This window comes from Oryx dammah, unplaced genomic scaffold (genome assembly GCF_014754425.2).
Source record: "Oryx dammah isolate SB20612 unplaced genomic scaffold, SCBI_Odam_1.1 HiC_scaffold_14, whole genome shotgun sequence".
Lineage (NCBI taxonomy): Eukaryota > Metazoa > Chordata > Mammalia > Artiodactyla > Bovidae > Oryx > Oryx dammah.
In genome coordinates, this window is record NW_024070198.1 from 3,208,881 (window position 1) to 3,227,313 (window position 18,433).

Below are 18,433 nucleotides of genomic sequence, written 5' to 3' on the forward strand. Positions count from 1 at the left end.
TTCCTAAATTTCTTCTTCTGATAGCTTTTTGTTAGTGTATAGAAATGCAACAGATTTTTGTATCCTGCATTTTTGCATTTTGTATCCTGCAACTTTACCAAATTCACCAATCAGCTCTATCGTCTTCTGGTGGTGTCTTTAGGATTTTCTATGTATAACATCATGTCATCTGCAAACAGTGAAAGTTTAACTTCTTCCTTTCCAATTTGGATTCCATTCATCTTTCTTCTTCTCCTTTGCACAGCAAAGGAAATCATCAACAAAATAAAAAGACAACCTATGAAATGGGAGAAATTATTTGTAAATGATATGACCCATAAACAATTAACAGCCAGCATATATAAACAGTTCATACAACTCAGCATCAAAGGCAATCCAATTTATTAACATGTATACACTGCTATATTTAAATTAAATAACAAAAAAGTAAGCTACAAGGAAACATTTTTCAAGACAATATAGCCAATAATTTATAATGACTATAAATGGATTATAGCCTTTAAAAATTGTGAATCTCTCTATTGTACACCTGTAACATATACAATATTATAAACAACTATTGTTCTATAAAGTTAAAAAAATAAAAAATATATAGAACTTCATCACTGAAAATAATGAACAGAAAAACTGAATAGACATTTCTTCAAAAGGGAAGTGCACATGGCCAACAGGTCCATGAAAAGATGCTCAATACTGCTAATTATTAGAAAAATGCAAATCAAAACCACAATAAGATAGTACCTCGCACCTGTCAGAATGCCTATCAACAAAAAGAACACAAATAATGATATTGGTGAGAATGGGGAAAACACAAAACCCTCAGACACTGTTGAAGGGAATATAGATTGGTGCAGCCACCTGAAAAACAGTATGGAGGTTTCTAAAAATAAAAAATAAAAATAGAACTTCTATATGAACCAGCAATTCTACTTCTTGGTATATACCAAAAAACAAAACAACAATACTGAAAGATACATGCCCCTGATGTTTATATCAGCATTATTTATAACTGCCAAGAAAGAAAGCAACCTAACTGTCCATCAACAGATGAATGGATAAACAGATGTTGTATAAACACACACACACACACACAATGGAATACTGCTGCTGAGTCACGTCAGTCATGTCTGACTCTGTGTGACCCCACAGACGGCAGCCCAACAGGTTCCCCTGTCCCTGAGATTCTCCAGGCAATAACACTGGAGTGGGTTGCCATTTCCTTCTCCAATGCATGAAAGTGAAAATTGAAAGTGAAGTGGCTCTACTCAGCCATAAAAAAAAGAATGAAAATTTTGCCATTAGCAGGAACATGGGTGGACTTGGAGGGCATTATGATAAGTGATATAAGTCAGACACAAAAAGACAAATACTGTATACTATCACTTATATGTGAAATCTAAATAATAAAACAAACTGGAAAATGTACTAGAGAAGAAGTAGACTCATGTATATAAAGAACAAACTAGTGGTTACCAATGGGGAGGGGGAAGTGTGGGAAGTCAACATAGGGGTAAGGTATTGAGAGATAATTCCAGATGTTCAAGCTGGTTTTAGAAAAGGCAGAGGAACCAGAGATCAAATTGCCAACATCCACTGGATCATGGAAAAAGCAAGAGAGTTCCAGAAAAATATCTATTTCTGCTTTATTGACTATGCCAAAGCCTTTGACTGTGTGGATCACAAACTGTGAAAAATTCTGAAAGAGATGGGAATACCAGACCACCTGACCTGCCTCTTGAGAAACCTATATGTGGGTCAGGAAGCAACAGTTAGAACAGGACATGGAACAACAGACTGGTTCCAAACAGGAAAAGGAGTACATCAAGGCTGTATATTGTCACCCTGCTTATTTAACTTCTATGCAGAGTACATCATGAGAAACTCTGGACTGGAAGAAACACAAGCTGGAATCAAGATTGCCAGGAGAAATATCAATAACCTCAGATATGCAGATGACACCACCCTTATGGCAGAAAGTGAAGAGCAACTAAAAGCCTCTTGATGAAAGTGAAAGAGGAGAGTGAAAAAGTTGGCCTAAAGCTCAACATTCATAAAATAAGGATCATGGCATCTGGTGCCATCACTTCATGGGAAATAGATGGGGAAGCAGTGGAAACAGTGTCAGCCTTTATTTTGGGGGGCTCCAAAATCACTGCAGATGGTGTTTGCAGCCAGGAAACTAAAAGACGCTTACTCCTTAGAACGAAAGTTGTGACCAACCTAGATAGCATATTCAAAAGCAGAGACATTTTTTGCCAAAAAAGGTCCATCTAGTCAAGGCTATGGTTTTTCCAGTAGTCATGTATGGATGTGAGAGTTGGACTATGAAGAAAGTTGAACACTGAAGAACTGATGCTTTTGAACTGTGGTGTTGGAGAAGACTCTTGACAGTCCCTTGGACTGCAAGGAGATCCAACCAGTCCATCCTAAAGGAGATCAGTCCTGGGTGTTCTTTGGAAGGAATGATGCTAAAGCTGAAACTCCAGTACTTTGGCCACCTGATGTGAAGAGTTGACTCATTGGAAAAGACTCTGATGCTGGAAGGGATTGGGAGCAGGAGGAGAAGGGGATGACAGAGGATGAGATGGCTGGATAGCATCACTGATTTGATGGACGTGAGTTTGAGTGAACTCTAGGGGTTGGTGATGGACAGCGAGGCCTGGCGTGCTGCAATTCATGGGGTCACAAAGAGTCGAACACAACTGAGCCATTGAACTGAACTGATTAAGAGGTACAAACTACTTGATATGTTACTCTAATATATTGTACAAGATGTAGAATATAGCAAATATCTTATAATAAGTATAAATTGAATATAAACTTTAAAACAACAATAAAATAAAGTTAATATTTTAACTATCAACTGTTTCAAAATATAGATATAACAAAGCAAAAATTCAGTTACAGACTATTTCCCTAAATATTTCCCTCCAATGTCCCATCATTTCTCCAATATCTTTTTGAGATTCACTCTTAGCATTTTTGACCAGGATCTCCAAGTATCATGACTTAATCTATAATAATATTAATATATATAAAATGTATTTGTAAATGAACAATATTTTAAAGGTAGTATTTCTGTTTTCATGTTACAGATGAATTTTCTCTAGATCTAAGGAAATGATTTGTCATAAGATTTTTTAATAACTAAATCAGGTCATAATAAAAGAAAATCAATACTATTTACTATCATGCAAATTTAATCTAATTAATTACTGTTAATATGTGTAGCTCTTCTATTGTAGGTACTGCAGCAAAATACTTTCACTTAGGACAGAAAATAAAATGTATCATTTAGCTTACAGAAGCAAAAACTATTGTTAGTCTTTCCAATATTGCAGATCCTATTTCTTTGATTTATCAAAGAAGGAGAGAAAAAGAGGAAAAGGCAGGGAGGGCATGCTTGGATTAGCTGAAGGAAGCGTTGTTCTGACTCATCTAAAGCTGCATCAGAGAAGGTTGATTCTTTCAGACGCATTCAAGAGCAAGTTATTTCCTAGAGTTTTTGGAAACTTGATCTGATGATCGAAAGAGCGGATTCTCACTTCATGCTAGTTAGTGAACATCGTGTTTTGTCACCCGGCTCAGCTGGTAAAGAATCCGACAGCAATGCGAGAGAGCTGGGTTCGATCGATCTCTGGGTTGGGAGGATCCCCTGGAGAAGGGAAAGGCTACCCACTCCAGTATTCTGGTCTGGAGAATTCCGTGGACTATATAGTCCATGGGGTTGCTAAGAGTTGGACACGACTGAGTGACTTTCATTTGGTAACACAACACTTGTACTTGGTTTCAGACTCCTAGCACTTATTTTTCAGTATATTTTAGTTCTCACTTATGAATATAACAAGAAATGACTTTGCCAAAATATTATATTCTGAATACATCTGAATACATCAGGTGAATTGTCGTCTCTAATGAAGTAGTCAACCCTCTTACCATGTAAGAGTCGGACACTCACTTACAAGGGACTTTCACTCACTCACTTGGGTCGCCTGTTACTTGGGGCAGGGACGCAGCTGAATCTGGTTAGAGTCAAAGAAACAACCAAGACCTGGTGATCTGGTTGAGATGAAGAGTCGGTGTCCCAGAAGGGAAACAGAGGAGGAAGGACCTCATACAAAGTTGCAGCCCTCCCTCGGTCTAGGCGCTCTGCCCCACCGCCTACCGCTCAGGCCTGGAGGAGAGCGCGCTCAGCGGGCGGGAGCGCGCCGACTGTAATTCCCAACGCGCCCGGCAGCGCTGGGGGCGCGCTCGTCCCGCAGTTGGCCTCCCCTCCGGCTCGCAGATCGGAAGGTCTCTTAGCGCCCGCTCACCCAGTTGGTGGGAGAAGCTGCCAGGCACTTGCTTCCGGACGCCTAGACTACAGCCGGGATCGTGCCGGTGGCTAGCTGAGGCTGCGTGCTTGTGTCTGTCCCGGACACCGTGACCAGGCCCGCCGCTGGCACAGAGCGCAGAGGTTGCTGCGCAGGGGCTCAGCTTCCGGGCAGCTCCGGGCATTCGTCTGGGCGCAGGCGTTGGAGGGGACAACAGAGAGTGAGGCCTTTTCTGTGTCCTTTCGAATCAGAGCCATCTAATCGTGTGTGTGTGTGAGTAGAGGTGGGAGTGAGGTGAGTGAAGGGAGCAACGCTGCGCGCTAGAAAATCTCCCTTGAGCATTGCCGCCTTCGCTAGGTCGACCGTTCCTCTTCTGGGAAAGCGACTCAACCCCTAAGCGGGGACTAGACTCGGATTTCCTACCTACTTGGCTGAGGGAGCCGCTGGTGTCGGGTCTTGCGGCGCGTGACGGTCTGATCCGTAAATGGTTGGGGTATCTCCTTCCTTCCAATGAAACAGCACCAGCCCAGCAGCTGAGGCCAGGACACCCCTAGGCTCCTGCCCAGAAGGGAGTTCCCGCTTTGTGCTTTCACGGGTTTGCTCCCACCCGACCTGAGACCTGGACGCCTACGTGTTTCCCGCTCTATCCAGGGCTGCCCCTCACCCCATACCCTGACTCTGAGTCAGATGGAAAACTGGGGATTCGCCAGATAGGCTTACCTCCGCTGGCCACAAGTGAGGATCCCTGAAGTCACGGGCCTCCCAGAAAGCCACAAAACTGGGGGGTGGGAAGGGACCCTCTTGGTTCCAGGGAGACAGGCCCAGGCCTTCAGTTCTTTTTACTGTGATGAAGCCCTCCTCCAACCCAAAAGGGAGTTCTGAACTTGGGAGACTTTGAACCAAACGGAGTTCAAGGTATTAGTTCAGTTCAGTCGCTCGGTTGTCCGACTCTTTGCGACCCCATGAATCGCAGCACGCCAGGCCTCCCTGTCCATCACCAACTCCCGGAATTCACTCAGACTCACTAGGCAACAACAAAACAAATTAACTCTGTTCCCGACTTCTTAGGAAGTTTCATTTATTTGAAGAAACACTGGCTGGTTTATACTGTTGATGTTTTTCAAAAGTCCTTTTATATTCAGCTCCCTTCCCCAATCCCAACTTCTAGCTGTTGCCAGTTTCCAACACATTTACAGCAATGCCTCTCGAATAAAGTTTGGTAAGACCCTGGCAGCTCAGGGCCAGGGTCTGAGGAGGAAAACGAAACTCTTTAAACAGCAGTGTGCAGGTGACTGGTGGATTCTCTCAGTGATCAATCTTCCCACACAAACCAGCATGCACACACGACCGACCGTGTGTAGACACACACACACACACACACACACACACACACGAGTGTTTCCTGTAGACGGCCACTAGAGGGAGGACCGTTGGGCAGTCCTGCATGATGGCGCAAATATGGAGCCTGCTCTCAGTTTGTATTTGCCACTCTTAAAGGGCCTGGACTGATTGTGATAAAGGTGAATCTACCTTGGCTAGGTTGGACACGCACAAAGGGAGAAAACCTAAGTGCTATCTTCTCTTTACAATCGCAGGTTCCTCTGATCCTGGGACTTCCCATTCTATTATCCCTAGACAGGACACTAAAAGTCACAAGATGCCCAGAACAAAGCCTAGACACCTCCTCCCTTAACTGCGTTCTTCCTGAAGGAAATTTAGGAAAGGGCTGTGGAGGTGTGAATCCTGTTTTCTGAACTATTTTTCCACCCTTGTCTAATCTTACTCTATTACGTCAAAAATATAGCAGATACATGTTACATCATTGTTCAGGCAAAGTGTAAAACTCAGCTGGAAACATACTTGGTCGTTTTACAAAGGATAAAGAAACAAAATTCCTTTTCATCACAGTTCTGACTTTGAATTTAATTCCTGCTGCCCACCTGGAAATGGCCACAAAACCGTTAGAAAATACCACTTAAAGTAGGCTCCTAAGTTCCTAGTGAGTGTCTAAGCATGAAAATCACTTAAGAAAAAGAGTTCAGGGCTTTTTTTTTTTTTTTTTTTAATCCGTTGTAACTCTGAATTAGGAAATATGCGTGTGGGGATAAAGCAAAGATTTAAGTATTGTCTTGATTGGAATTTCAAGATTGAAAATTTTAATGCCCTTTATATTTTAAAAGGCGTCTATTTCAACTAACTTTGTAAAGTGAATCAGAGCGATGACTCAAGCCATCGCGAAAGCGGGAGGTGAGTTCCCTTGAAGTGTTGAGCGCCTTGATGACCTAATGCTGAATGCGGGCAATGGTCAAATGCCACTCACGCAGCTCTGGCTCTGTTCAGCTAGGCAAGTGCACCTACCGCAGTAAATACCACCAGTACATCACTCACGATGGGCTCTGGGGATTGACAAACAGCCACCAGCTCTGTTCTACTCTAGGTCACTCAGCGGCGCAAGCAGGTCGCCCTCTGCGCGCTGCAGCCTGCGGGGCGGGAGCCTTGGCGCTCACCCCTGGAGCTCAGCTGGTGCTGACGTCTGTTCAAGCCCTTAAATGTGCCCGTCCCTGAGTAGGAGGCAACGGAGTTTGTAGCAGTCGCTTTGCCGGAAGGGAGTCGCGCCTCTGCTCTCGCAGGCGCCAAGCCTGGTTGCCCCTCGCTCTTCCTGGATCTACGTTTCAGGCTGACCTCTTTGTACTGACTCCCCTCGCCAGCCTCTCCAGCTGGAGGCGCATTTGGTTTTGCACCCCAGGAGAGAACCAACAGGGCTTCTCATACCCTGTGCTTTTCCAGTAGACTCGAAGACCAGATATTACGAAGTGCGCTCTGGGATCGCTCGAGGAGCACAGAGCTTCCTCTCCCTGTTTTGGTCGGGGGTGATTTATCTGAGAGCTGGAGAAAGCGTCCTCCCCGCCCCGGCACCTACAACTTGTTAGGGTTTCTTCTTAGTCCTGTGTGTGCATTTCCAACATCAAAGTTTTTCTTCCCCTACCCGAAAAATCTATCCGTTTAATCCATTCTCCTCCCTCCGCGCTGTCTCTGCCAGGCCTCCTCTCTGTGTGGTGAGTGGATAGTGGTGCGTGCAGGGTGGCAGCGGCGGCGGAGATTGGAGGCATCAGGAAGAGCAGAAGAGAAGGAGCTGCTGCCAGGGGCTCCCAGGTCCCCGGGTAACCGTTTGCCAGGCGAAAGAGCTGGGTAAGAGTACAGAAGAAGCGTCGGAACCTTCTGGGACGCTGGTGCCTAAAACCTGGATTTTAACCACCATCCTGGTTGCGCGTCTCTGTCCTTTTTCTAATTTGGTAACTAGTAGAGAGAAGCGCTTGGCACGAGCGCTCTGCGGGACCCAAGCTTCAGGCTGCTCGGGGATCCGTTGTCCGCTGCTGTGGAAGGAGCTGAGGGGAGGAAGCCAACCGCTGCTTACTGGAGCCTGGAGGTAGGCAAGGGGGTGGGATCCAGATTCTAGCGCTCAGCCCAGATTCCAAAAGGGTGTCTGGTTTCACGGAGAGGAGGCATTCTTCTCATTTCCCATCGCACTCTCTCCTTTAAGGATTCAGGCTCAAGAACAACCAGATAAGGAGCACTCTCAGGGTGGACTGCCTTCCGCCTCATCGCCTGAATCCCAGTGCTCTTTAAATTGATTTGATTGCGTTGGGGGTGTTTAAGCTTTTCCAGGAAGTTGATAGCTTGCAGATTTTGAAAAGGTCCAACTTGATTCTATTCAGTTTCTTAAAGGATGTGTTTCCCGTGGGCAAGAATTATGGGAAATAAATATCAGTGTCATATACAACTGCAATAGCAGCTTAAAAATCACCTTCATTTCCTCCCCAAAAGTTTTCCCCATGCAAGTTTTTTTTATTGCCCAGAAGCAGTGCATGGAGACTTCTTTTGCTTTATTATATGTATCCTGGGGAGGGGGTTCTCCTATTTTTGAAGTGCAGGATGTCAAGGGCATTGTCATTATCTTGTATTTCTTTCTATTTTCTCCTATGCTGCTCATATAACAAAGCACTGTGAGTATAGAGAGAATGGAACACTTAAAATCTGCAAGAATGAGGAAAGACTCTGCTATTCTCAGCCTTGCTTGAAGTTTTTATTTAAATACTAGATCTTTTTTTAGTTAAGAGAAATAATTTGAAATAAGACTGGACTAATATTGTCAGTGCGATTCAGCATGGTAAGATTTTGCATGAAGCATATGTAATTGATCCCTATAGTTGCACATTAGCTGATGACAGAAGTTGCTTGAGATGATAGAAACACCACTTGATTTTTTGGCAAATGAGACTCTTGGACTGGGGGGAAATCTTAAAAAATATGAATTAAAATTTGTGGCAAGAATATGAATACATGGATGAAAATAGAAGGCAAGTTAACGTAAAAGTGTGGTTTATTGAAACTCAGTGCCTGATGTGTCACATCTACAGCTGGTAATCAGTGAAATAAATGAACCAGTTAGTATTCCAAGCTTGCAATACTTGGCTCCGTAGAAAAACTGCTGTTACATTTTATTTCCAATCTCATTTGTGAAAATAGGATAACGTTGGATGTGTTTAATAACTTCCTTACACATGTGTGCTGTAGATCCCAGGATATTCTGTAAAGCAGAGAGAGACAAGGTCCGAGATCTGGCCTCCTTACTTCTTGCCATCTCTTTGCTACTCGATATTCTTCATATAAGCTGCAACTAGTGGAATCTTCCTTTCCTTCTTCTTCTCTTGCTCTATACACTTGTAGCTTCCAATTTGGACCTAAATCTCCCTGCAGTAAGCTCTATCACTCATGTATTCATCCTCACAGGGCAGCTTTGAGTTGGGGTTTCCCTGAATTGAAATAAGACAATATCCCAATAATAAAGTACATGTAGTTGTTACGTAGTCATTGAATAGATTCTGAGTATATCCTGCTAAACCAAGTGGAGTGACAGGGTGTCTGGGGGAAGCTAGGGTACAACTGAAGTGGTGAGAACATGGCTAGGAATGTGGATAGTAACTTAAAGAAAATCGGAGCTGTGTGGAAAAGAAGGAATAATGCTAAAATCTGAGGGGGTGTGTGTGTTGTGTAGAGGGATGGATTATCTTCAGCAGGAATCAACTTTCTCTTAGATCTGCATGGATAAGTTTACCTGAAAGGTCAGACTCCTTGCCTGATAAAAGCTTTGTAGAGAATTGAGAATCCTGTGAAAATAAACAGCTCTCATTTGTAGTTATTGACTTTCAAACAAACTCTTCAGTGCTAGGGTCTAAAATCATTTTTTCTGAAATTTTACTGCCTAAGAATGCATAACAATTGAGATTTATGACCCCTAACACAGGAGAAATTGGTTCAAGAGGATCCAATTAACTGCATGTTTAAAGCCATGGGTGATTCCAATTCTCTTAGTTCAAAAATTATGTGGTGAAAAATATAGGCTTGGTGCTAATGAACTTCTTTTGTTAGGGAGAGTGTTGTAAACTCGTATTAGTCTAAATTCTCTTTTATTTATCTTTTCAGTCTTCCTTGCTTTCCATTATCAATGTCGTTTTTACTGTCATGTCTGTCCTATGAGGTGATGACTATTCTTAAATACCAAGCTTCTATCATTTGTGTATTTGAAGCACTGGGATGGTGGCCATTTGAGACTAAAACCAGGAGGCACTAAAACCAAAGTGATGGAAATGCTTCACAATTACTGTGCATTAATAAAGTTAAGAAAAATCAATGTGCTGATGGTTTGATTAAAGGATAACTTTAAGTAAACATTATGATTATTGCTTCCTCATTGAATGGAGGGCAATTTTGAAAAGATTTAAAATCTTTAAAAGACTTTCACATGGTAATCTTTTTATTTCATATATTTACATGATTTCCTAATAATGCAAAGTAATTCAAGTAGTTTATGTGAAATTATAAAAAGACAAAGTAAGCTTAAAAATCCCTACAGTCAGATTGTCTCTACTATTTATCTTTGTTTTCATTAATAAAACTTCACAAGTGGACCATGAAAGTGAAGGAACCGATTGATGACATCCTGAAACCAGTGATAAATTTGGTCATTTTTTGGGGGTCTCTTCCTTTGCCACTGACATTTTCGTGAAATTCTTAATTTCCCCCATTCTTTCCAAGCAAAGGAAGCTGGTTATTGTTGGGGTCATTGTTGAGGTCATCAATATGTGTGGCATTCATTGACATTCTGGTATCAGTATTCTGATTTCTTTTTCTTTTTCTTTTCTTTTTCATAGTATTTTCTTATACAGTGCTGCTTGTACATAACATTTTCACAATAGTAAACATTTACAGCTTTTTACTACTCACAAGGTTTGCACAAAATAGTACAGCATCAAGTATAAAGAAAGATTATACTGCGTTTCTTATTTTGTTTTAAGCAAGAGACACTTTATTCAACTGCATATATATTGGTAACTACTGTTTTAAAATATGTGCATGTTGAAATTTTAAAATGCATGCTTTAAGAAAATATGGCCTCTCAAGTAAGGCAAGACACAAATTGATGTGAATTATATGCTAATTTTTAGGTGGAGTTTTTATTTTGTTTTCCTTGAATCTCCAACAACCTCTTTAGATATTTAGTTGATAACACTCCCAATAAGTGGGAAATTTGAGAAGGAAATCACAAAGCTAGTTTTATCCTAGCAAGGTAATCTTAACCTAAATGAAAGGAATGGTTTTGCTTCATATTAATCCCAAATAACAATGTTAAGATTGACGTATAGAGATTGAAACATGATGCCACATGGTCCAGGATTCCTGCCACATATTAGGTTTTTGTAAAGTAAATGATATCACTGATAGAAAATAAAATCCATTTCTTTGTATTAAAATATATAGCATTTTCTTGGATGTTCTAGGTACTTCTTTTTCTATTATATAGCTCCTCTCCCCATGGGGTGAAAAAGAGAGAATCCCACATGGGGGAGCTGTTGTGATCAGTGATATTTTGCATGATTCTGCCTTTGAACCATCTTTTATTGTTGTTGCTTAGTCACTAAGTCTTGAACCATCTTTTGTTGTTTAGTTGCTAAGTTTTTGAGACCCCATGGACTACAACTCACCAGGTTCCTCTGTCCATGGGATTTCCCAGGCAAAAATTGGAGTGGGTTATCATTTCCTTCTCCAGGGGATCTTCCAACCAAGGGACTGAACCTTTGTCTCCTGCATTGGCAGGGGGGTTTTTTGCCACTGAACCACCAAAGAAGCCCGGAACCATCTTTAATTGCCATCTATAATAAAGGAAACATTGAACTTTCCTCTAATGATATATTTTCTGACAGTCTTTTTCAAACTAGTATACTATCTATTTGAAAGTCTAAAGTTCATTAATGCTACTTAAAAAAACAATGATTTCCCAAGTTCTTTCCAAAAAAGATAAAAGTTAAGACTCATCTTTTCTCCATTCTCTTCCTCCTCTGTGCTCTGATACAAATCACATCATAACTTTAGATATCTCTTAAAGTGATTCCACAAATACCAGATAAATATATTGTTTCTTATCAACTACATTATTGTCTCTGTTCTATGTTCTTAAAATCAGAATGGCTCTTTTCTCACAAACACTATTTGTGTTGATATTAATTTCCTCCATGCTACCTGAGAAAATTCATTCACACTAAGTCAGTTATTTAATGGATTCCTTAACAAGCTGCTTTGCATTTTTATAGTGGACCACTAGAGGAAGACAAATCCTAACATATATTTCAGTGAAAGTTTTAAAGTCCTCAAACAAAACCCTCTGCAAGTTAAAGTCTTACAAACCACAGTCACATGCAGATAGGCCTGAACTACAACCTGTTTGAGATCTGCTGGTCTCTGCTATTTAATAACTCATATCTGGAGTGTCAGAGTCTACCCAAGGACTTCAGGTACAAACAGAGAAGAGGAGCGTGAATATGTAATTAAGATTTGTACAAGGAGAACACAACATTATCGTTAATAAATCTAGTGAGCAGAAAATGGGATCCAGGGAACAGAGACATATCAAAAAAGTAGAGGTGTTAGATTCTCTTCTTGGTTTTCCTTTGGCAGGGTTTGCCAGTGGAATCAGATTGGAAGACAGAATTATTATGCAGAGAATAAATCCAAGAGGCAGGAGAGATCATAGTGCCTAGGTCCAGTTCATGTTTTCACTGGGAGTGGAGAGAGGATGTTTGTCTTCTTACTTCTTGCAGTTCTTTCACCAGACACTTTGAGATTTTGTTTTATGGGATGGCAACTAAAAGTTTGATTCCCAGTGAAAAGTGATCCTTTCTTACTTATTTTTTACTTATTAAAACTATAACATAATTTTCTTCTAAGAATTATATCTCCTTGGATCCTTATACAGCAAAATGACCATGGTTGGTCAACCATATAATTTAAATAAAATAACTTACAATTTATGTAAAAATACTCTTACATTGAATTGTTTCTAGATTTTTTCCTACAGCTGCATAAAATAAGGTAAAATAGAAATACTGGCTTCTGCTTTAAAGATGAGTAAAACATTAGAAATGTTGTATGTGACATTAGGTATTTTGTAACTTTCCTACAATCTTCATTTGTGAATTGCTTACTTAAATTTCCACCTCTTTTTTAGTGCTGAATTCCTTTCACGTATAAAACAAGGAAGAGAAAGAACGTAAAACTGTCATTTGAGACTTAAGGTAGCTAACTATGAATGATGTTTTTAAAAAAGGCTCTCAAAGTTATTTTCTCATTTGCTTTTTTTCTTACATACTTCAAATAATAAATTATATATATTTATGCATATGTGCATATACATTAATATGTATGTTAGAATTTTCTTGGATTTATCAAATTTTTATTCTAAATACTAGGTTTATCCCTTTTCAATCTGAAGTCCTTTCACCACTGCTATCAAGGATACATTTTTCAGAGAAATTAAATAATCAATTAGTTATTAATTAATGTAATATTTTGATTCCAAAACCTCTGTAAGAGCATTTTTTAAAAGATAGTTAAGAATCAAACTGGTAGAAGTTAAAAATACATATTGTCCAAGGTTTTATTTTATTTGCTGAAAAACATAATCCAAATGCTATTCATATTATCTATACTGTACATTGTTAAGATTTAATTGCTTAGAGTAATTAAAGTATAAAAATTATATTCATTTATGTTATGATTTAGTCATTTAATCAATCAATAAAATCTAATCACTGTCTAAAAATAATTTGACATAATTAACACATATATGTTATTCAGAACAAATTTTAGGTGGTATGTTATGTATTAAGCTAGCATCTGCATAACATTTTATGTTCTCGTAAATGGGTTCATAAATGTTAAACATTATTTAAAATTATTTAAAGTATCTTTAGTTGCAAAGATGTACATCTAAATTGAGCTGGTATCATTATTTGCATCATATTATATACAGTTTAATGTTATAAGTGTTAAGTCCTGGAAATAACGAAAAAATAATATATTAAATGCTTTGTATACACTTAGTCATGTCCAGCTCTTTGCAATCTCATGGATTGCAGCCTGCCAGGATCCTCTATCCACGGGATTCTCCAGATAAGAATACTGAAATGGGTTGCCATTTCCTACTCCAGGGGATTGAACTACTGTCTCCTGCATTTCAGGCACATTCTTCACCGCCTGAGCCACCAGGGAAACCCATTAGTTACTATACCATTGCTAAATTATATATTTGCTTTGACTGTGCAGTCAACCTGAAATATAATACTCCAAGTTTTCAGATGTTAAACTGTTTTCTCTAAGAAATATTTTATTGACTTATTAAAAATATTGTGGTAAATTTTTAGGATATATATATATATGTTCTTGCTGACCACATTATGGAAATATGGGGGAGTATAATTTGATTCTATATTTTTGTAATCAGAAGTATAAAAATTATAACCCTATGCAGATGCATACAACATAAACACACAAGAATACCCATAGTTCTCAAATTGCCCACCACTATTAACTCTCTAATATATATGGTGTGTATTTAACTCTGAGAATGATTTTCTATTGCTATTTCAGATTCATCTGAGCCATGATATACTGATAATTTGGCATGTATTAAGTAATTTCAGACCCACTTGTAAACATTCATTCCCCAAATTAGCATATTAAACTTGGTGAAAAGCATAGTAAGTTTATGTTATTAATTGTATACCTATTATAAAGTAGGAGTATATTGATTAACAAGAATGGGGTAGGAGTAAGCAGTCATTCCCTTACTCATCTTTCTAATGGGAATATAAAGATTTTAGGCTTAGGAATACAATCTTAGGAACGGAGACTAATTGCTCTGGGCAAAAATTTAATTAAAAAAGTTAGCCAGTGAAGACTTACTGTAAGGAGTGTTAAACTGATGAATAATTATGGAATTCCAATATTTGTAATATAAGTGTTAGATATGATTTCTATATTAAATATGATTATTCTGTAAACCTATATGATAGGTAATCAAAAACATTTTAGAAATTTGAAAAATATATGTGATACTTTTATCTTCATTAAATATATGCATAGACTAAAAATTACAGGTTACCAAAATAATGATTGACAATGTAGTGATTATTTTATGTGCTATTACTTTAAGTACTTTACATTTATAAGCTCACTTAATCCTCATAACTTCATAAAGTACATATTATTATTTTCCCAGGTATAAGAAAAAGTGCTTACAGTTATTCAGTATGAAGAAATGGAATCTGGATTCAAATCAAAGCCCCAGACACTATGTTCTTGATTCTTACACTTTAAAGGCTGTTGACAGCATTGAAAAAAATTCTCTCAGCCACAAATTTAAGACATTTGATTGATATTATTGACTTTACAATAATATGATTATTGTTTATGATTATTTATTGCCAGCACCAATTTTATATACTTTGAGGATTTTCTATTCTGATGTATTTTCACATTTGTTATACATTTCCCTTAAAGTGTACAGTTTGTTTTCTTAGAAGTTAATTTTGTGACTGCTTGATGTTTTTTCTTTCTTCACTGAAAGAAAAAAGTTCTTCTTTTTAGCCTTTTGCTACAGAGATTATTGAGTTTCATATATCAACATATGTGGGTACCTTTTTTGTAAGATATGGATAACTTTGTGAAAAGAGAATTTTACCTGCACAGTGTTAAAATAATAAATGCATATTGTGCTTTTATTATTTGCACATATTTACTTTTTAACTTATTTCCAAACTCTATTGAGACCCTTTCTCTTATAAAGTGCATTACAAGTTCTTCCTCCTGATCTTTTTGTCACCTTGTTAGACATATTCTCTTTATGGGTAGTCATCCAGATTGGGATATTGGATGGCAAACCATGTTCTCTAGATCATGACTTCTATTGTATTGATCTCCCTCTAGACTTTTGTAAGACAGAAAAAATAGTGGCTAATGGGATTAGGTCAGTAGTTGAACTCCAACATTCAGCTGCTGTGAAGCTGGACATTTTTGCCTAAAATTTCTTTGCTTCAGCTTCCTCACTTCTGGTACCTCATGAGTATTATAAAACTTTGATGAGATAATTCAAGTAGCATGTTTATGACAGTGCCTGACACATAGTTCCGACTCTTTAAAGGTAAATGTTTTGAACATGTATTTGAGGGGAGAGCAGTGGAAAAGACAGTATCAGATATGACCATGTGATAGTTTCATATGTACACAAAAACCTCATAGAAATAAAGTGTTGGTCATGATCCTAAAAGGGAGCATGCATATTTTTATATATTTAAATAAAAATGAATTTGAAATTTGTTTTTGCTGTTAGGATGCTCTTAGAAATATTAAACTTTCCTGAATTGGAAAAATGGATCCACCGACAAAAAACAACAACAAATAACACTTGCTTTAATCCTATGAGTGCATGCTGTCCACCAGGCTCTTCTGTCGATGGGATTCTTCAGGCAGGAATACTGGAGTGGGTTTCCATGCCCTTCTTGAGTATCTCCTGAACCAGGGATCAAAACTGCCTCTCTTATTTCTGCTGCAAAGGCTGTGCTGTGCTTAATCGCGCAGTTGTGTTTGACTCTTTGCTATCCCATGGACTGTAGCCTGCCAGGCTCCTCTGTCCATGGAGATTCTTCAGGGAGGAATAGTGGAGTAGGTTGCCATGCCCTCCTGCAGGGGATCTTCCCAAACCAAGGTTGAACCCAGATCTCCTGCATTGCAGCAGATTCTTTTACTGTGTGAACCACTAGTTCAGTCAGTTCAGTTCAGTTGCTCAGTTGTGTCTGACTCTCTGTGACCCTATGGACTGCAGCATTCCAGACCATCACCGACTCATGGAGTTTATACAAACTTATGTCCATTGAGTCAGTGATGCCATCCAACCATCTCATACTCTGTCATCCCCTTCTCCTCCCACCTTCAATCTTTCCCAGCATCAGGGTCTTTTCAAATGAGTCAGGTTTTCGCATCAGGTAGCCAAAGTATTGGAATTTCAGCTTCAGCATCAGTTCTTCCAATGAATATTCGGGACTGATTTCCTTTAGGATGGACTGGTTAGATCTCCTTGCAGTCCAAGGAACTCTCAAGTGTCTTCTTCAACACTTCAGTTCAAAAGCATCAGCTCTTCAGTGCTCAGCCTTCTTTATAGTCCAACTCTCACATCCATACATGACTACTGGAAAAACCATAGCTTTGACTAAACAGACCTTTGTTGGCAAAATAATATCTCTGCTTTTTAATATACTGTCTAGGCTAGTCATAACTTTCCTTCCAAAGAGTAAGTGTCTTTTAAATTCATGGCTGCAGTCACCATCTGAAGTGATTTTGGAGACCAAAAAAACAGTCAGCCACTGTTTCCCCATCTATTTGCCATGAAGTGATGGGACCAGATGCCATGATCTTCACTTTTTGAATGAAGGGTTTTCCACTCTCCTCTTCACTTTCATCAAGAGGCTCTTTAGTTCTTTGCTTTCTGCCTTAAGGGTGGTGTCATCTGCATATCTGAGCTTGTTGATATTTCTCCCAGCAATCTTGATTCCAGCTTGTGCTTCATCCAGCCCAGCATTTCTCATAATGTACTCTGCATAGAAGTTAAATAAGCATAGTGACAATATACAGCCTTGATATACTCCTTTCCCAATTTGGAACCAGTCTGTTGCTCCATGTCCAGTTCTAACTGTTGCTTCCTGACCTGCATACAGATTTCTCAAGAGGCAGATCTGGTGGTCTGGTATTCCCCTCTCTTTAAAAATTTAAAGAAAATTTCCACAGTTTGTTGTGATCCACACAGTTAAAGGCTTTGGCATAGTTAATAAAGCAGAAGTAGTTGTTTTTCTGGAACTCTCTTTTTTTTTCAATGATCTGACAGATGTTGGCAATTTGATCTCTGGTTCCTGTGCCTTTTCTAAATCTAGCTTGAACATCTGGAAGTTCTCGTTTCACATACTGTTGAGCCTGGCTTGGAGAATTTTGAGCATTACTTTGCTAGTGTGTGAGATGAGTGCAACTGTGTGGTAGTTTGAACATTCTTTGGCATTGCCTTTCTTTGGGATTGGAATGAAAAATGACCTTTTCCAGGAACCACCAGGGATGCCCTTTAATCCTATGAGAGTTTATCTGAAAAATTTTGTCTAAGGGAACTTTCTTAGTGAATGGCTAGTACAGTTAAAAAATGAAAAAACAAAGCAAATGAGCAGAGTGATAGTAGGTTTTCTGGTATTCAACATCTTTGACACTGAGTAGCTACAATTTAAGAAAATAAATAAATAGTGCTGTTTAAAAAAAAGCTGACTTTTTCTGGAATTGTGTTTATTCTCCATCACTATACTTGTTAAAAATTATCTGAAATGAAAGCACAGTTAGAAATAATTATATTTTTAAATAAGGACAATATATTCTAATTTTATTAGAATTGTATTTATAGAAATTACATATCTTTCTTTCTTCATTTGTTTTTCAAAGCAAAACAGTGGCCTTCAGCTCCTTTACTATTGAGTAGCGTCAATTGAATTTTAGAGTAAAATTAACATAAAAGTTTAGATGGAAAATAATCATGGAAATGTGTTTAGTTCTGGCTACTATGAAAGTGAGATTTGTCTGTCACGTTGAGTCTCCAGTCTAAGACCTGCCTGCAGCCAAAGTGTCCTACCTGTTGCCATTCTGAACTGAAGGATGTACTGTAATCAGAGCTTTCTCATTTAAATGGTCATTATCAG